The sequence below is a fragment of the Nuphar pumila genome, chromosome 1 (genome assembly GCF_984573655.1).
Source record: "Nuphar pumila chromosome 1, dmNupPumi1.hap1.1, whole genome shotgun sequence".
Lineage (NCBI taxonomy): Eukaryota > Viridiplantae > Streptophyta > Magnoliopsida > Nymphaeales > Nymphaeaceae > Nuphar > Nuphar pumila.
Window position 1 is genome coordinate 174,732,614 of NC_143249.1, and position 18,909 is coordinate 174,751,522.

The window sequence follows — 18,909 nt, forward strand, 5'->3', positions numbered from 1 at the left end:
AAAAAATGCACGTATACCTACAGATGCAATATACATGACAAAACAGTAACACATGTGAATAACTGTATATGCATTTGCAATATGCAAATGCATATACAGATACATATACCGAAAAGAAGGTGTGATGAAGATGTTGATTGTCATGGAAGTGACAATATGCAAGCACATGTGCTGTGAAGAAATGCAATGCAGCAAGTATATAGGGTGTTGTGTACAGGAGGTGAATGGATGATAAGATAGTGAATGGGGTGATGGAGTGTAAATGAAGGCAGGTTGGTAAGGGGAATGGTGCTTGCTGTGGCATGTAATAGGGAAAAGGTGCAACACTGTGTGATAGCAGGGGATGTAAATTAGGGTGGATGAATGCAAGGGGAATAACTAATGAAATGGTGGAGGTACAGGGTGTTTACAATGGTGGTTAGAATATGATAACTACTGAAATCAGAGAGGCCATGTGAGGTTGGTTTGTTATGTGTTGTGTGATGTTGTGACATGGTGAAAGTGCAACAGTTGGTTGCATGTGTTACTGTAGAAATCACAATAGGTGGAAATGTGCAACTGGAAGTGCTAAGTATGATGTAAAAGTGCAGTGGTGTGAGGATGTACAAGTAAAGCAGGGGTTGTGGGTGTGAAGGAAGTGCGGCAGTGGTAGGTGATAGGTTGTGCAAGTAAGCTTGCTGAAGGTGAAGTGATAATGAATGCTATCATTTGAATGATCATTAGATGTAGACTATTCATGTGAAATAAACAGATGGCAAGGTTCTTCCCACTTTTCCAAAACTCTTCAAAGAGCTGGGCATCTTTTCTAACCAGTGAAAAACATTGTACTGAAGAATGCAAATAACAAGTATTTTCCCCCTCAAACCTGCTTCAAGTCCCCAAAATCCAGAACCGAAAACTTGTAAACCAAAAAAAAAAATAGACAAATCTGCATGTTTTTTACCAATGAACATTTGCGCATCTATGCCCCACATCTGGAAAAGATACTCAGATATTACAAGAAGTCCCCTGTAAACTAGGTAAAACTTGGATGGGATACGAGAAGCATTAGGCAAAATTAAACAGATGACAAGTGCTAGAAGATAGATGAAACTAAATGCACTTATTGGACACACAGATGCGTAAAATACTGATACATGTAAGATTTTCTCGCTGCACCAGACCAGTAACCTTTTAAGGAACCCAAAAATCCATGTAAGTAAGAATTTGCAGAATAATCGTTATGCCTACTTTGTCTCATAACTATAAAATTGCATCACAATCAGAACAGCTGAGGATTCCTGAACATTCTCCAATAATGAGGCTTTGGGGTTATATCCCAACAATGGATAAAGATTCACAACCTATGAAAGCCATAGCTGAAAGCTTGGAAAGATACTCAAGCTATAAGTTAACACAAAACCAAAAGGGCATATACTTTTAAAGGCAGCCATAGGTGCCGCCTTGTTTTTTTGTTTTGTTTTAGGAGTTGTCTGCCAATAATCGAAACTTGCAGAAAGAAAAGGTATCCAAAAGATATATAATTAGGAACCACTGAGTACACTATGAGTAGAATAATCAAGAAGGCAATATATGTCCCATATGAACGATATGCTGATAAAATTTTTTCTCCTATTGCACTAAGACAGGTTTCCACCCACTTCTCATGTGAAAAAGAAAAGTTGTGAAACTGGTTGTCCCCAACATTTGGTGTACACAACCATTGAATCTTGTGTTTCTAGTGGGGATTAGGCGATATGCTGCTAGCATATCAACCGATAGGTTATAGGCATATCAAATGATATGTTGTAAGTATATCAGCTGATATGTTATGGGCATATCAAAGGATATGTTATAAACATATCGAGTGATATGCTGGAAGCATATCAATGTATTAAGCATTTCCATGGATTTCTTGGATGCAGAGAGAGGCCATGGAGGATATGATAATGCAGGACAAGCAGGGGCTACAACGACCAAATGTTGTTATGCGATGCAAAAGGTTATCAAAATAAAACAGGAAACCCAGATCAACAGACATCAAAACAAAAATAGGAACTCGAAAAATCAAAAGATGATCAAAACACAAACCGATTATTAAAATGGAACTGTAAATCAGATGCAAAAGAGAAACAAAAATAAGAAAGGGAAATTGAAACAAAACAGGATACGATTGGAATGCAACGTAAGCAAAACAGCAGAACACAGAAGAAAAATGAAGAAAATATGTTGGAATAGGACCATTCCGATGATGTTGCACATGTGTGGATCGATCTTGCTACAAGCAAATCGACCCTACATGGGTGCTTTTAATAAAAAAAAATGGAAAAAAAAATCAGGATCTCAAAGGAAAAGAAAGAAGATGAAGGGTACCTACCGTAGATGAAGCTGGCTCTGCTGCAGGGAGGGTTGGCTTCTTCGATGAGTTGGGGAGAGAAAAAGAAAAATCAGAGGGAGGAGGAAAAGGGGAGAGGAAACGAGGAAGGAGATCGAGAATGTGCAAAGGGAGAGGTGGAAACAGATGCCAGAAGGGTGGAGGGGTGAAGACGATGAAGGAGAAAAGGACCCTTCGGCTTGTTTTTATAACGGAAGGCCGTTAGAGGCTTTTTCAAAGGCGGTCCCTCCTCATTTTGCATATTTTAAAAAAGAAGACTTTATCATAAAGTTTTTTCAAAAAAGAAGAGGATAAAGGCTATTTTTCTGAAATTCTTTTTCTTTTACATTTTTTAAGGAGAATTTTAAGAAAATATAAAGAAAATACAAAGATTTTAAAATATGGGATCCAAACGAGTTTTTTGACAGGTTTTTATAAAATATTTTTTTTTGAAAAGTTAAGGTTTTTTACAAAAAAAGATTTTGTGAAAACACAAGGTTAAATTTCAGAAATTAGGTTTAAAAATGGATCTGGATCTAGAGTTTTTGGGAAAATATTGAGTTTTGATCTTGGATTGAAACTAGATTCAGATAAAATGTCTGAGAAAATACAAAGGATTGATTTTTTTGAATTTTTGAAAGATAGAGGATCCGGGCTCAGAATTGGATTCAAATATCAGATTTGGATTCGAGATCGGGTCAGATATGGAAAATGAATTTGGATAACAGTGAATCCGAGAAATAAATGGAATTTTGATAAAAAATTGACCCAATTTATTTGGAGGATGGGGCCAGGGGCAAAAAGAATTTTTTTTATTTTTTTTGAAAAATTTGGGGTGTTCACAGAAGACTTAGAAGGTTGTAGCCATACTAAAAAACATAAAGTGACATGAGTACGACCCCTCTCCGCCATTCTACTGTCGGCCTCCCGGCAACCACAAAGAGAGAGGGAGCAGGGGATCACCGACCTGGATTTGCTAGGAGGGAGGGTGCCAAGCACCCCCCCCCCCACTTTGCTTTTTTTCTCCTCCCAACCTGGTGCGGCAGCTGAAGTCACAACCCACACCCTTTTGCCTCCTATTTTTTTTAGCCAAGAGGAAGCGTCATCTGACTCTTCCTCTCAATCCTTCACTTTGTGTGAACATAGTGGTCGGACGCCATTGTCCCTTCTCACAGGAGCCACTCACCTCTCATCCCCCACATTTTTCTTCCTCTTTGATTTATGGCAGACCCACTTGCCGTGGGTCGTGCCTGTCTCTTGAGTCACCCTATCGAGCTGAGCTCGATTTAAACCGAGCCCAGCCTGGTTCGCTTAGCTGAAGGGCTCAATCCCTTCTGAGATGGGGCCCTCCGGCAACCACAGAGAGAGAGGGGGGCAAAAGATGCGGCAGGGAGCCACCGGCCTCCTGTCGGCCTCTCGGCAACCACAGAGAGAGAGGGAAGGGCACAACAGGAGTTGTCGGGCCTCCGACAACCCAAAAGAGAGAGAGGAGGGCGGGCCTTCCAGCAACCATAGAGAGAGAGGGGTGCGGGAGATGTGGTAGGGGTCGATGGAAGGAAAAAGAAAAGAAAAGAAGAAGAAGAAAAAGATAGAGGGGTGGGGGGTCACCTGCGGTTGTCGGACAGGAGGTCGATGGGCGACGGGCGGGCGGGCGATGGGAGCTCGACGGGCGGCGATCGGGCGACAACAGAAAAAAAAAGGGAAAAGGGGCTCACATTAAGGATTTATGAGAAATTTAGAGATGGATTAGCGACAGCCAAATTTCGTCGCATACTCCATCGCAACTTTGCGACGGAGTAGTGACAAAAAATTTTTGTTGCTGAGCCGTCGCACATTTGCGACGGAGTTTGAGACGAAATTTGGTCGTCGCTAATCCGTTGCTAATTTGTGATGGCATGTTTTCCATCACTAATTTCATAAATAATTCAAATGTTAGCGACACATATTTTTCTCTCGCTAATCTGTCGCAAATGGGTGACAAAAAAAATCCGTCGCAAATATTCGTCGCTAATTGAAGTTTTTCTTGTAGTGAGAGGGGAGCTCGAGAGAGAGAGGCACCCCTACGAGGGTTGGGGACTCCGGCGATGCTCGGCTCCTCCGACGAAACTCGGCTCAGACTTGGGCCTTTACCAGTGGGCAGAGGGAGATGGATGTGACTCTGTGCTCTGCCGTGAGAGAAGAGAGGAAGATGGGAGGGCAATGAGCTCCGTCGGCAGGGAGGGCTCCGCTGTGCTCTGCCGCGGGAGAGGGAGAGAGGTGCAAAGATAAATTGGAGAGAGAGAGAGAGAGAAATTTGTTGCCTTCTCTAGTGCATACGCATGTGAGTTGCCAAGTCAAATCAAGAAGGCTGAAGCCCGAGGACTTGAGTGTTTGCTTGAAATAGGGATCCCATCATTTTAAATAGAATGGGTTTCATCATACATTCAATCCTAACCATCCACTTTACTTGAGCATCTATGATCTACCAACTCTCTCTCTCTCTCTCTCTCTATATATATATATATATATATATATATATGTGTGTGTGTTTTTTCAGATTTTCACATGATTAAAGTCTCTGTTGAGAGCCAGACTTAATCCTTGTTGAAGTGTTTTGGAACTGGAGCTTGGTAGACGAAGCAAGAGATTCAAGCCTTTGTATTTTATATCACACCACAAAATTCCGGTCTCAAACGTGTTCACTCAGCCCCCTCTGCCTCATAACGTGAGCAGCAGTTTTACCTGCGTCTCTCTCTCTCCATTAGATTCTCAAAAGTCAAAACTAAGCTTACAGCATAAGTTGGTGTTTGATTGACTTTATGGGATAGTTCACTGTGAGACAAACACACTCACGTATCAGTTTTTAAAAAATAAAAATAGCACTCACGTGTCAGTTGGGATCAAGGAGCTCTTAAGGGTGTGTTGGATAGCACATTTAAGATTGGAAGAAACAAAATGCATGTACTGTGTAACAATTGTACTATGTCCAATGTTTATTTTATATGACACGAAGATGTATTCATTGTAAAAAAACATTTGATTTTTATGCAGTGTGGACAACTTGCACATATATGGATAGTCAACCATAAGTGTATTTTAACTTGTTTATTATGAATTTTAGCTTCATATATGGATCTTATATTGGATCTAAAAACTATAAAATATTTAAAATTTGGGTAATTTGAGAAAACATAAGAATTGATATTTTTGATATATAAATGCTTTAATCGGTATCATATTGGATCTAATTATTAAAGTTTATCAGAAAATATGGATTTAGCCTCAAATATAGATCTCAAAGTGGATTCAAATACAAAAAAAAAATGTTTTTGGGTAATTTTAAAAAATAAGAATTCTTTTTTTATATATAAATACAAAAACAATAAATAAATCATAAAACCCTAAAATATAAGAAAATTTTTTTATAAATAAACCATAAATAAAACAAAAAAATTATAAGCTACAAGAAATATAAACCATAAAAAAAACCCCATAAATAAACCATAAAATTAAATATAAAGCTCTAATTCAAACCATAATGAAAAAGATCAAAGAAAACAACCCTAATCAAATACAAGAAAAGCCTTAATCAAATTAAGTATAAGACACCCTAATTAAAAAAAATTGATTGAAAACCCTTATCAAAGGAAATAAAAAAAAACTCTAATCAAATTAAATATCAAGAACCTTAATTAAAGATTTTTTATTCAAAGGCCTAATAAAAGAAAATCAAAGAAAAAACTCTACTCAAATAAAAAAAAGCCTCAATAAAATTAAATAACAAAAGCCCTAATTAAAGATATTTGATTCAAAGTGCTAATCAATAAATATCAAAGAAAAAAGACCTCATCAAATCAAAAGAAAGCCCTAATAAGATTAAATAACAAAAGCCCTAATTAAAGATATTTAATTCAAAGTTCTAATAAATTAAAATCAAAGAAAAAACCCTAATCAATTAAAATCAAAGAAAAAACTCTAATCAATGAAAATAAAAAAATCTCTAATCAAAGAAAATAAAAAATCCTAACAAAAAAATCAAAGAAAAAAAAGCCCTAATAAGGGATAAAGAAGAAGGGAGAAAAGAGAGAGAGAGAGAGAAAGAAGAAGGGGAAGAAAGAAAAGGGGGAAGAAAGAAGAAAAGGGGGAGAGAGAGAGAAGGCCTTTCGTCTCGTCGTCGGCATCCTGCTTGAAGAGAGAGAGAGAGAGAGAGAGACAGAGACCCCTCTACCTAGTGTTGGTTTTTAAGTTGTGTTCATGGTGTCCGGTACTCATCGTAACAGGGGAAGGGTGAAACGATGTTTAGCCATTCCATGGACACGGTGAACGTGTGTTCGCCACATCCACCATGTCCAACATTTGATGGGCACAACATCCCACAGGACGCACCATCAAACACATCCTAAGCGAACAGGCTATGTGACACAGTCAATCACATGACAGAATTCTGTCTGCATACAATATGTTGTCGTGAAGCCCGTGCGTGCAATGATGTTATGTGATTGGTTCCTGTCACATAGCCGGTCACTTAAGTGCTCCTTGACATAGTTACCAGAAAACAAAATGAATACGAGAAGCTATCAATGCATTAAGCGAAAGCGAGAAATCAAGTGTTAAAAAAGTAGTGTGAAACAGAAGTGAGATATGGCTTGAAGTAATTATGCAAGTCCATGAAAAATGGAAAAGAAATACATAAAAAAAATATGAAACACGAGTGAAAGCAAATAAAAAATGATATGAACACAATCATAAAATTATATAAATCCAACATATAAGCTTGTTAAAAAAAAACATTATTTTTAATATGAAAAATGTAGGAAGTTAGAGGGAACTGACAAGAAGCGAGAGAGAAAGGTTAATAATGATGCAAAAAAGAATCGATTTAGAAAATGAGGAGAAAGCAGGCTTCTCGCTAGAAAGAATCGAGTGTCATATTTGAAAAGTGAGTTTCCCACAAAGTTTTTCCTTCTTTCATGGAAGCGAAGAGTTTCTCTCTTCCCACCTGAACTCTCTGGAAAGCGAGTTTCACCTTGTAATAGGATGCTTTCAGTGACTGTGCTCTGTAGATCCCAACTCCTCCCAAGTTTAAAAGTTAAATTAGTAGTTATCAAGTTGGGTTGGCTCTTTGTTATCAGTTGCAGTCATACCTCGTCTTGCAGTGTTCTGTTTCAATATAGTTAAACAATAGTTGGTCTACACTTGTGATTGTTGGAGTGCTGTGAGGTCATGCCATCTTAGCAAAGGCATTTACAGATCAAATCCAGTTAGGGTTTTTCTCAGCATGACCACTCAAGAAAAAAAAAATCCAAGGAAATGATGTAGATGAGTTTTACATTGAACTTTTGATAACGCCTATTGTGATTATCAGTCATCAATACTGAAGAACAATTTTGTCAATGCACGCAACCACCACAAGGCTTGACTTGGATCATAGTACCAACCCTCTCCTTCACAAGTTAATAGCCCTTTGATTTTTTTTTTTTTAAGATCAGAAGCCCTAATCGAATTGAGGAAAATCTCAGGTAAACTGTTTTGTTGGGTGTAAGAAGAGGAGGTGAGAGAATTCAAATGAAGAAAACGTGGGCGCTTTTTATTTTCGAAATAAGTTTGGACTTGATGATGTGGAATAGTCCCATATTAAAGAGTTTCAAGAAAGTTATAGGCTTTATAACTTATATGAAAACTCTTACACTTGTTCCTAAGAACAAGAGGGTGAGATGACTACCACACACACGTGCACGCAGGGGTGTAGCTAGGATTCATGTGAGGGGGGGGCAAACAGGGCTGTAGCAAAAAAAAATTTATTTGTGCGATAGTCGGGGGTTTGGGGGCAGCGCCCCGAAATTTTTTTTTTTGAGATAAAATAAAAAATGGCTACAATTATTAATAAAAATCTATTTCATATGGACAAATCAAACTATTTGTTGCAGTCAGGGCTAGGCTGGGCTACAAAAATGGATAAAAATCTATTTAATATGGAATCAGGGCTGGGCTATAAAAAAAATAAAAATAAAAAATTAACTGTTTCGGGAGGCAGGACTGAGCTACAACCCAGTCCTGCACCCCCCTAGCTACGCCTTTGCGTGCACGCACCAACCCGTTGGGCCGGCCCGGGTAATTGGCCCTTTAGGGCCATATCCAATCAAGACCAATCGGGTAATTGGCCCTATGAGAAATGATAATGGATCACGACTCTTCGTAGTCCGTGTTCATTAACGGGTCTCGACTCTTCTTGAATTTCGTAATGCATCCCTTCCATGCTTTTGTAATTGTTCGTGGGTTATAAAAACGTGGTTAGGGCTGAGATTACGCATATGTTGTAAACACAGAATTCTGAGGAAGTCACTGATCCTGCGTTTTCTCTCTCCCTGTTGCTCTCGCTCTATCTCTCCCGAGTTATCCCTAAAGGGGTTTTCTGCAACAACGGTTTAGAGAGGTTGTCTTCGAAGGACGATCCGTCAGACTGCACCGATCCTGATCGTCGAGGCTATTGTATCTTGGGGGAAGGACGTCGGACCCTGTTTGCACTTGGGGGAAGGACGTCGGACTCTGTTTGCACTGCATGTGGGGGCGAATCTTTTTTAAGAAGAGTACTTTCGTACGCCTTAGCCTTTTATATAATATTAATATGCTTTGGTTGTTTTTATTTTGTTCTATGCAACTGTTTGTTGTTTTGCCTTTGTCTGGATTTTGGTATGATGCGAAAATCGACATGTTTGCTCCCTGTTCATGTTTCGATCAACTGTCTATCATGATTTCCATGTTGATTTATGTCTTGTTTTAATTATATCATGTTGTTGATTGTGGAACGATTGAAATACGATCCAACATGTTTGACGCGCAACTTAGGTTCCAATCCCATGGGCGTCACTCCTTGAGTAAGCCAAAGCTTGGCGACTCTCTGGTTTGGAGGGGTACACTCTTGGAGTTTTACACTGATAGGACAGAAACCCTACGTACAGCAGGCTGAACCATCGCAACTAGGTTTCTGCGACTGGGGCAGTGTCTCCGAGTAAAATATTAAAAAAACTATCAAAGAGAATGGCTTTCACATTTTGACTAAGAAACTCCATCAAAAGATCTCTTCAACCGCTTTTGACCTTCGGTGCAGAACGTTGCCATATACCAACCAAGGTGCAGAGCACCTCTATTCTGAAAACGAAGAGTGGATTCCTTTTCCATTCAATTCTCCTATCAACCACAACAACCATTATGTTTCCGACCATCTTTATTTAGATTGACATTCAATATTTCATGGCCCGCAATGAAGGTGGCCATTTGAAGAATATATATAGGCTAATATTTGGTCATGGCGACCTGACTACCCGAATGAGTTACAAATCATAGGCGCAGGTTGTCTTGCCCATCATAGGTAGATTCAGCATGGTCTAAATGCTAGGAATCAATTCTTAGATCGTACATTTTTTTAATGAAAAAATGATTTTATAAGCTGAGAAAATATCACATTATAGGTCGTTGATTTTTCAAGGGTCATAAAAGCTTGCATGTGTCATAATCAGACAATCTAACAGTTGATTCCCACTAACCAAACCATGTAGATAACATTTGTGTGGTAAGTTTCATAAAAAGAAACTCATCTAGATGTCATGGCTACCTACCTAACCCTTAACCAAATATCACTATATATATATAGTGATAGATAGTCACATTTGATCTTTTATCCTAGCTTATCGCTGAAGGGTTCCTGATCTGATTACCGAACTTTAATAAAAAGCAGTTTTAAAGAAAAGACAAATGTTATTGAATTCTTGACATATAACTAACTAGATATTTTTTTTCTTTTTTTTCTTTTTTTTTTAGGAGGGGGCGGCTTCATAATACTGTTATTTTTTCTTTTGGGATTGGGAAGCAGGGGGTTGGCATACCAGACCCCAACCAGTTACAAATCAATCAATACAATTCAGCACTAGAGCAGATGTAGGAACCGATCTGGAGGTTTGTCCTTCCAAATCTTATTCCCTTGATACATCTCTAATCTGGCCAAACAACGAACACTATAACTAGATATACTAACTAGTATTATTATTAATGGTAAAGCCAATTTGCCATTTATTCATGAGAATGTTATAGGTATTTACCTTCAGCTAGGACTGTTAATGGGTCCAGTTTGTATCAGGTACCCGACCTAACCCAAGGCAAACCCGAATTCCTAGGTATGGGCATGGAAAGTGCTAATTAACCCAAATAATATTTGAGTGGACCTAAACCTAACCCAAGCATTATGTTGACCGGATTTGGATCATGATTTTTGTTAAGTACCTGACTTGAGTATTTTATATGTATTCTTAATAAAAATAAATTTCTAAAATTATGTGGGTTCAGGTTTAGGTTTGCATTTTTGTGACGCGAACCCAAAACCAACAATTAGTTATTTGGGCAGGTTCAGGTATACTTTGATGGATTGGGTACCCAACCCATTGACAACCCTACCTTCAGCTAGTGTTGTGAAAAATACCTAAATGAGCATGGATTTGAGTAAAGAAGGAGATTAACCACGGTGAACACCCCAAATTTAAAAAAAAAAATCGAAAATTTCCTTTTTGCCCCTGACCCCCACCTTTTGAGCAATTGAATCAATTTCTAATCATTCCCCGGATCCACTTCTTTGTTGAAGATCCGAAATCCAATTTCAGTTTTCATATCTGACCCAATCTCGGATCCAAATCAGATATCCAAATCCAATTTTGAGTCTGAAACTTCTATTTTTCAAAAAATCAAATATCAATTCTCTGTATTGACTCAGATATTTTATCTCGATCCAATTTCCATTTGGATCCACTCTTCTCATTTTTCTTTGGTTCAAGATCCAAACTCGAATATTTACTCAAAATCTCAGATCCAGATCTGTTTTGAAACTCAATTCTTAAAAATTAATTCTGTTATTTCAAAAACTCTCTTTTCTAAAATCCTTAGAAATATCTTACAAAAATCTCTTAAAAACTTTATCTGGATCCCTTCTCTCATATTTGTAGGTTTTCTTTTAAAAAGCATAAATTTCAGAAAGGGGCTCTACCCTCATTTTTTAAAACTTTCCATTTTTAAGACCTTCTTTCTGAAATTCCTTGAAAATGTGAGGGAATCTTTTTGAAAAAAACTCTTAACAACCTTCTCTTATTTAACAGTCATCGCAGAAAGGCTCTCGATGATCCGTCTCGCACCCATCCACCCCTTTGATCCTTCATCTCGCATCTCTCTTCTTCTTCCTTCTTCCTCCTTCCTTTCTCCCTTCCCATCTTCTTCTTTTCCTCTATTTTTCCTTCTTACCGGGTGAAGGAGCGTGAATCCGCAACAAGTGGCCACGGTAAGTAACCATTCCCCTTCCCTCTTTGCTTTTCTGTAAAATTTTCATTTACAACACTTCCTTGTTTTGATTTTGTCTTTCTTTGTTTTATTCTTTATTGTTTATCATGAAGCATAATTTGTAGGATCGATCTGCATATAGCAGCATCAACCTACATGTTGCAACATCATCGGAATGCTTGCTTTCCAATATTTTCTCTCTTCTTTATTTACAATTCATTACTGAATCTCGTTGGTTTATATATATTTGAATTAAGTCGATGCTCCCATCATCGTCCTGTGTATCGCAATTCCAACCCGTATCTAGTTTCATTTTTTATTTCTCCTTTTTATTTTTGATTTCCTGTTTGCATTTTGATAATCTTTTGGTTTTCGATTTCCTGTTTTTCGTTTTGATTGTTTTTTGGTCTTGATTATCTGTTTGTGTTTTCGATTTCCTGTTTTCATCCTGATTTCCAATATGCATCCGATTTCCTGTTCCATGTTGTTCATAGCATTTTGTTTATCATTCATGTGTGTACCTTCACACAGCCCCCATACAACATCATCGGTTGTTTTGTGTTAGCATCTGCATTTCATCAACATGTTTTGCATTCATGTGCTTTGATTCAGCACAACATCATCTCACCTTCAATTGAATCATCTTCATCGTATTCTCTGCTTTAGATATATGTCTACCACATTCCATTTTCATTGTCATCAGGATTTACATTCATATTTCTGCATTTAATTACCTGTATGATTCATTGGTTCATCTTTGGGATCCGAAGCACCCATCACCATGGTTTTAGCTTTTCATGTGCCTACAAGGGTGACTGATGAAAATGAGGGTACTATACCAGAAGTTTCACCTTCTGATTCTACTAATAGTGATGACCTAATTGGTTATATATGACTTCTTCTTCAGGCGAATTCATTAGAAAGATAAGTAAACTTGATGATGTATCCATCAAGGGCATAAATTCTTGCAGAGTTCCTAGGTTGGGGCTGCATAATCCCTGAAAAGATGGTTAGATCAAATCCTTCTATTTGAATCTTTGAATTTTTGGAAATCATTCTTGGTTCTATTGAGTCTTTTCAAGATTCGAATGGCAAAGAGTCTGCTCGAGAAGTAGATCTTATAATTTCGAATCTCTTTCTGGGTATTCACTTGATGTCGTTGATCACCCTATTCCTGCTAAACTATCTCGGTCTCCTCCTACTCCCATAGCTCGTTCGAGTGATTGCATACAATACAAGCATTCAGAAAAAGGAATATATGTTAATGGAACTACATCATCAAGGAAATTGGTGTGAGATCAGTTTATGTCTGAGAGCTCTCTATTGAAAGACTCGTGAGAGTTTGTATTCTCCATCTAGTCAAATTGTTGTTGATGCGATGCTATCAAAATCAAGCATGCAGACATCAATATCAAGAGATGCTTCTATGAATCTTTTGTTATCTGTTAGTAGTAGAGGGCTATGTGCTTCACGTGTTACAGTTGAAAAGGCTAATATCTCGGATGTTGTCTCTGTCAGCCCTTTTGAATCAACAAAGCTCTGGTTCAAATGTCAATGATGGCCTGAAAGCCCTATATAGATTGAATCTTGGGTCATAGGAGCCTATCAGCTATTTGACTATGTAAAATGTTGTTTTAAGATGAATCTGATGGCATATTTTGGTATCATTTTAGGTGAATAGACGAACTCAGATTTTATTTCATCCTTTTCTTGGGGATTATGAATATACGTGATAAAGCAACTTATGATATAGTTGTTCCATGCTAAATGTTTTATGCCTTTATTATGAGAATGTATGTGTATTTTCCACAGTGATTCCTTTATATCATTCTATAGCATTGTGCTCTTTGTATCAAGTGAAAGCCTCAACTATTTCCAACAAAGCTTGCTGGCCCTTGGCATATATTAAGAATTTTTCTTCAGACATTTATAATATTTAATGTATTTGGAAGTTGTGGTATGATTTTTCATTTTGACAACTCTAAGTATCTGATTTTGTTATGTGAATAGTAACTAAATGTTCTGCAGAAAAAATGAAGCTTGGCCTAATTTTGCTTAAGTCTTATTTCAGTAATCTGTTGCTGATTCTTCTTCTTAAAGCTAATGTAAACTTTGGTTTTGAATCTTTTGATGAAAGGCATGATATCCATAATCGAGGCATGTTGGAAGTATTTCTCTCTTTTTCTTTTGCTCCCTAAGATATGATACATAGGAAATTACCTCTTTTCTGTATTTGTATTGCCACACTGAATTTGATATGTGCTACTGTACAAATTGTGATCTGGAGTGGAGGAATTCCATCAGATTTCTTTCAGATTAATTGCAAAAACATTAAATTCTTGTTATAAATTCAAATTATTTTTATTTCAGTATGTATATATGCTTTATTGGTACTTCATCTCAACGCATGCTCACATTTGCATATTAGCATACACTCTCTTCATTCCCCATATGCCATCTCCAGTATTTCCCTTTCTACAGCTGCTGGCAACACAAATGATTAATGTTGTGTTGTATATGTACCTCTTTTTCTTCAGTTTCAGCATATCCGCTATACTGCATCTTCATCCAATATCACTTGCCACCTTCACAGCACTTCACTTTTGGTCCAATATTTTCTCACAACATTCTATGTTTTCATAGGCATTTGCATTGATTTTCTGTGGCACGATTGTTTAATAACATCGATCACCTGTTTATCACAACAGCCCATTTGTTGTTTCATGTTTCTACTTATGCTTTTCTCATTTTTAAACCCATTCTGCATCTATTCTGTAACAAATCTATTTTAGTGTCACCTGTGTTTTCACTTGCAACCAGTCACAAGAGTGACTATTTTGCAGAAATCGGCTTGCAGGAAACGATTTGTTATGTGCAAATCAACTTACTATTGCCGAAAATGGTTTATCAGTTGTCTGTTGCTAAGAACTACCTTGATGATGCTGTGTTGAAATCATTTTTTATATGTTGTCATGGGAATCAATGGATTAACATTGCTGGAATCCATGTGCTAATATTGTCAAAATTCATTTGTGAATGCTGCTATAAAACGATTTGTTGCTACTGAAGGTGATTCATCGAACTGCTATAATGAGATGAATCAATCTGGGAATTTGAACTGCTGTGAGAGTTCACCTTGCTGAGGTTGATTGATTGTATAAAGTTGAAAGAACGATTTGCTATATACTCACTCTGTTCCCTGTACTACCAAAATTTGTTGCATATCATTCTTTTATTGCATTCACTACATTTTCTCACTATATTCCCACTACATCCCATGAACATGTTGTGGCCTTTATTTGTTTTTCATAGCAGTTCAAAGAACTGCTGTAACTTCATGCTTTTCACAACACTTCAATGAACTGTTGTAATTTCTTTACATCTACAGCAGTGCCAAGCACTGCTGTAGCTTCTTTGCATTTACAACAGTACCAAGCACTGTTGTAACCTCTTTGCATTTACAGCATTGCTGTAACTTCTTTGCATTTACAACAATGCCAAGAACTGTTGTGGCTTCATGCTTTTCACAGCAGTTCATTGAACTGTTGTGAGCCACATCTCATACCTTTCTTCATTTAGCATAAACCTTACCCTTGGGTATTCCCATATTGCATTTCCCCATTGACATTAGTCTTGCATATACATATTCATAGGCATTTTCTCATTAAATATATATGCATTGCACTTAGGCATTGCATATGCACTTCCTCATAATGCATTTCATTTAGGCATTTCTTCATTAAAATATGCATTGCACTTAGTCATTTCTTTATTAGCACATGCATTGCACATGCATTTCTTCATTGGCATATGCATTGCACTTAGGCATTGCACATGCATTTCTTCATTAGCATATGCATTGCGCTTAGGCATTGCACATGCATTTCTTCATAAACATATGCATTGCACTTAGGCATTGCATATGCATTTTTTCATTAGTATATGCATTGCACTTAGGCATTGCATATGCATTCCTTCATTAGCATATGCATTCCTTCATTAGCATAGGCATTGCATATGCATTTCTTTATAATACATTGCATTTAGGCATTGCATTTGTATTTCTTCATTAGCATAGATATAATACTTAGGTATATGCATATTCATTTCATCATAAGAATAGCCCTTTGCATATTCATTTCTTCATTAAAATAGGTGTAACCATATGCATAATTAGCTTTAACATGGCATTGTTCATTTTCTTCTATATTTTGCATTTTTGCCTTGTGCTAACTCATACTTGCAGAAAAAGCTTAGGAGATTTTGATTTCTTTTCCTAGATTAGGAATTTTATTATTTTAATTTCAATTTAAGACTGTAATAATTCTGAATTAATAAGAATTTCTATTTTTTTGTTTAGAATAGAATGTATGAGCATATAGTTGCAATTTTAATTCTCATAATTGTTTGTAGCATTTCATTTTCTTTTATTCTTCGAAAAGCACTATGGGATAACACGAATGACATGCACACCATTCTAATAAAAGGTAATTAATCTTAAGTAAATGATTCACATTTATGGCCATAGTCAAAATGTGAACAATACTTAGGATTTTTATCTTTTATAGAATAAAATTTGACCTACACTTCAGGTCCTTTCTTAAAATCATCATATTTTTCAAAAATATCTTTTCTTCTTTTATCAGAATACAAAATAAAGATTAAATCAAGATATATTTGTGGCCATAGTCATTGATATATTGAAATTTAATCCTGCTTTAATTCTATAAAAGCAAAAAAATTATTTTTCTTCTTTCTTGGAATTTAAATGAAGATTAAATTAGAATATATTTGTGACCATAGTCATGAATATATTACAATTTAATCTCATTCCAATTCTATTAGAGAATGAGATTTGTTTTTAAAATTCCAATTTCAAACAAATTCTTTCAATGCATTCATCATCTTGCATCAATAATTGCAACATTTTCAAGTTATTTTCAAAATTTCAAGTGATATTTGAAATAAAATTTCAATAATATAGTTTTTATTTCTAAATTCAAAATGATTTTTCAACTTCCATTTATAAATTCAGATTTATCCTTTTATTTCCAATTTCATTTCAGTTTTAAATTTTATTTCCAATTCCAAATTTCAATTTCTGTACTTTATATTCTTGGATTTCACATTTTAGCTTCAAATTTCATTCAAATTCTCTATTTTCATTTCAAAATTTTGAATTCTATTATAAATTCAATTTTTTAGTTTTAATTTTCAATTCAATTCTAAGTCAAAGTTTTGAAATTCACTTTTAAATTCCAAATTAAAATTTTGAGATTTACTTTAAATTTCTAATCCAATTTTCAAATTCAATTCTGATTTCAAATACCAAGTCAAATTTTAAAATCAATTCAAGATTCCATTCAATTTTTAAATTCAATTCTGATTTCAAATTCCAAGTCTAATTTCAAATTCTAAATTTCAAAATCCAAATTTCAAAGTTTTTTTTTAAATTCCAAGTTTTCAATATTTAAAATTCATTTTTAATCTCAATTTCAAAACTTTCAAATTCAAACTTTCAAGTTTCATTTTCAAAATTCCAAATTTCGAATTCTATTAAATTTCAAATTCTGAATCTTATTCCAAATTCTCAATCTAATTTTGGAATTCACTTTGGATTTCCAATTCAAAATTCGAATCTAATCAAATTTCAGAATTGCTTCAAAATCTCAACTTTTAATTTCCTTTTCAATCTCAAATTTACTTCAATCCCAAGTTTTTGGATTCAAATTTTAATTTTTCAAACCGAATCCATTTTCTTAAGGATATTTTCAAACCTGTTTCAAAATCACTTGGAAAAATCTAAAATTCTAAAACATTTCCAAGAAAAGCATATACATCCCTCAAATTCAAAAATCATAACACAAGCTTGATTATCTGTGCATTTAGGTTTTTCAGAATAATCACTTAGTCAAATTTAGGCAAAGCAAAAGGCATTGATTCGATCCTTGGTTCAATTACCTCTAGTAAAGAAACTAAGAACGGTTGAACCTTGTACCGACGAGCGAATTTCATCTCTTTATTTTTCTCACAAAATTTCAAAACGGAGGTGAGTAAATTTCAAAACATCTTTTCAAAAGGTCAATTGAGACCCTGCAAAAGAGTTCCTCTCTTCTCTCTTCTTTCTTTTTCCTCTCAAAAGGAGTAAAAGGAAGAAAAAGGAAAAAGAGGAGAAAAAAATTTCAACGATCACAACCACATAAGCACTACACATGATTTAACATTATTCAAATCTGAGTGATGCTACTTCCACGAGCCCTTCACCTCAACGTGTTCTCTTGGTGAGGGTGAGCTCCATTGATGCATGCTTATATAGAGTACATATACAAGATGGCGAGGACTCAAGGCCTATAAGACCACGTTTTGGAGGAGTCCCATTAGGACCTAACCTCTTGGATGAATTCTCATGTGGGCAATCTCTCTTATGTGAGAGTCCCATGACATCTTCTTTGATACAATCTTGAGTTGGTTTGCCTTTCTTGGTCTCCTTGATTAGGAGGATTTCTTGTTTATGTTGGACTTCTTGAAACTTCATGGATCCAAATCCAGACCTGGTGATTGGATCTAGATATGATATTCTAACATTTCCCTACAAATACAAAAACTCAGGATGGAAGTTGAGTTTGGATCTCAAAAATTGAAAGCACATAACTGAAAGAGCTTTGTTGAGAACATCTGCAATTTGGTCTGATGAAGGAATCTGAATTTGCCTTTGGCAACGTGGTTCCAAACAAAATGAACATCAAACTTAATATGTTTGCTACAACTGTGAAGAACAAGATTTGTAGCAAGATAAGTCGCGGACACAATGTCACACCAGAGGGTAAGCAGTGAATTTCCAGGTATGCCCAATTATCAAAGAAGTGAATGAACCCAAGAAATTTTGGCTACTGCATTTGCAACTGCTTTGTATTCAGCTTTTGTGCTCGAACGAGTAATGGCATGCTATTTCTTTAAATTTTATGAACTAATATTAAGACAAAAAATAAACATAGCCAAAAGTAGCTTTGTGATCATCACAGAGAGTGAAACAGAGGTAGACGACCTTATCAAGAATCCATAATGAATAGTTTCTTTGAGGTACCAAAGAATTTGTTTCACTACATTACAGTGGTCAGCTGACGGTTGATGCATATACTGACATACACGATTGATAGAAAAAGAAAGATTAGGACGAGTAAGAGTCACATATTGTAGTGCACCCACCACATTGCGATAATGTATATAATCATAAAAGGATGGTCTATCCAATGTTAGCC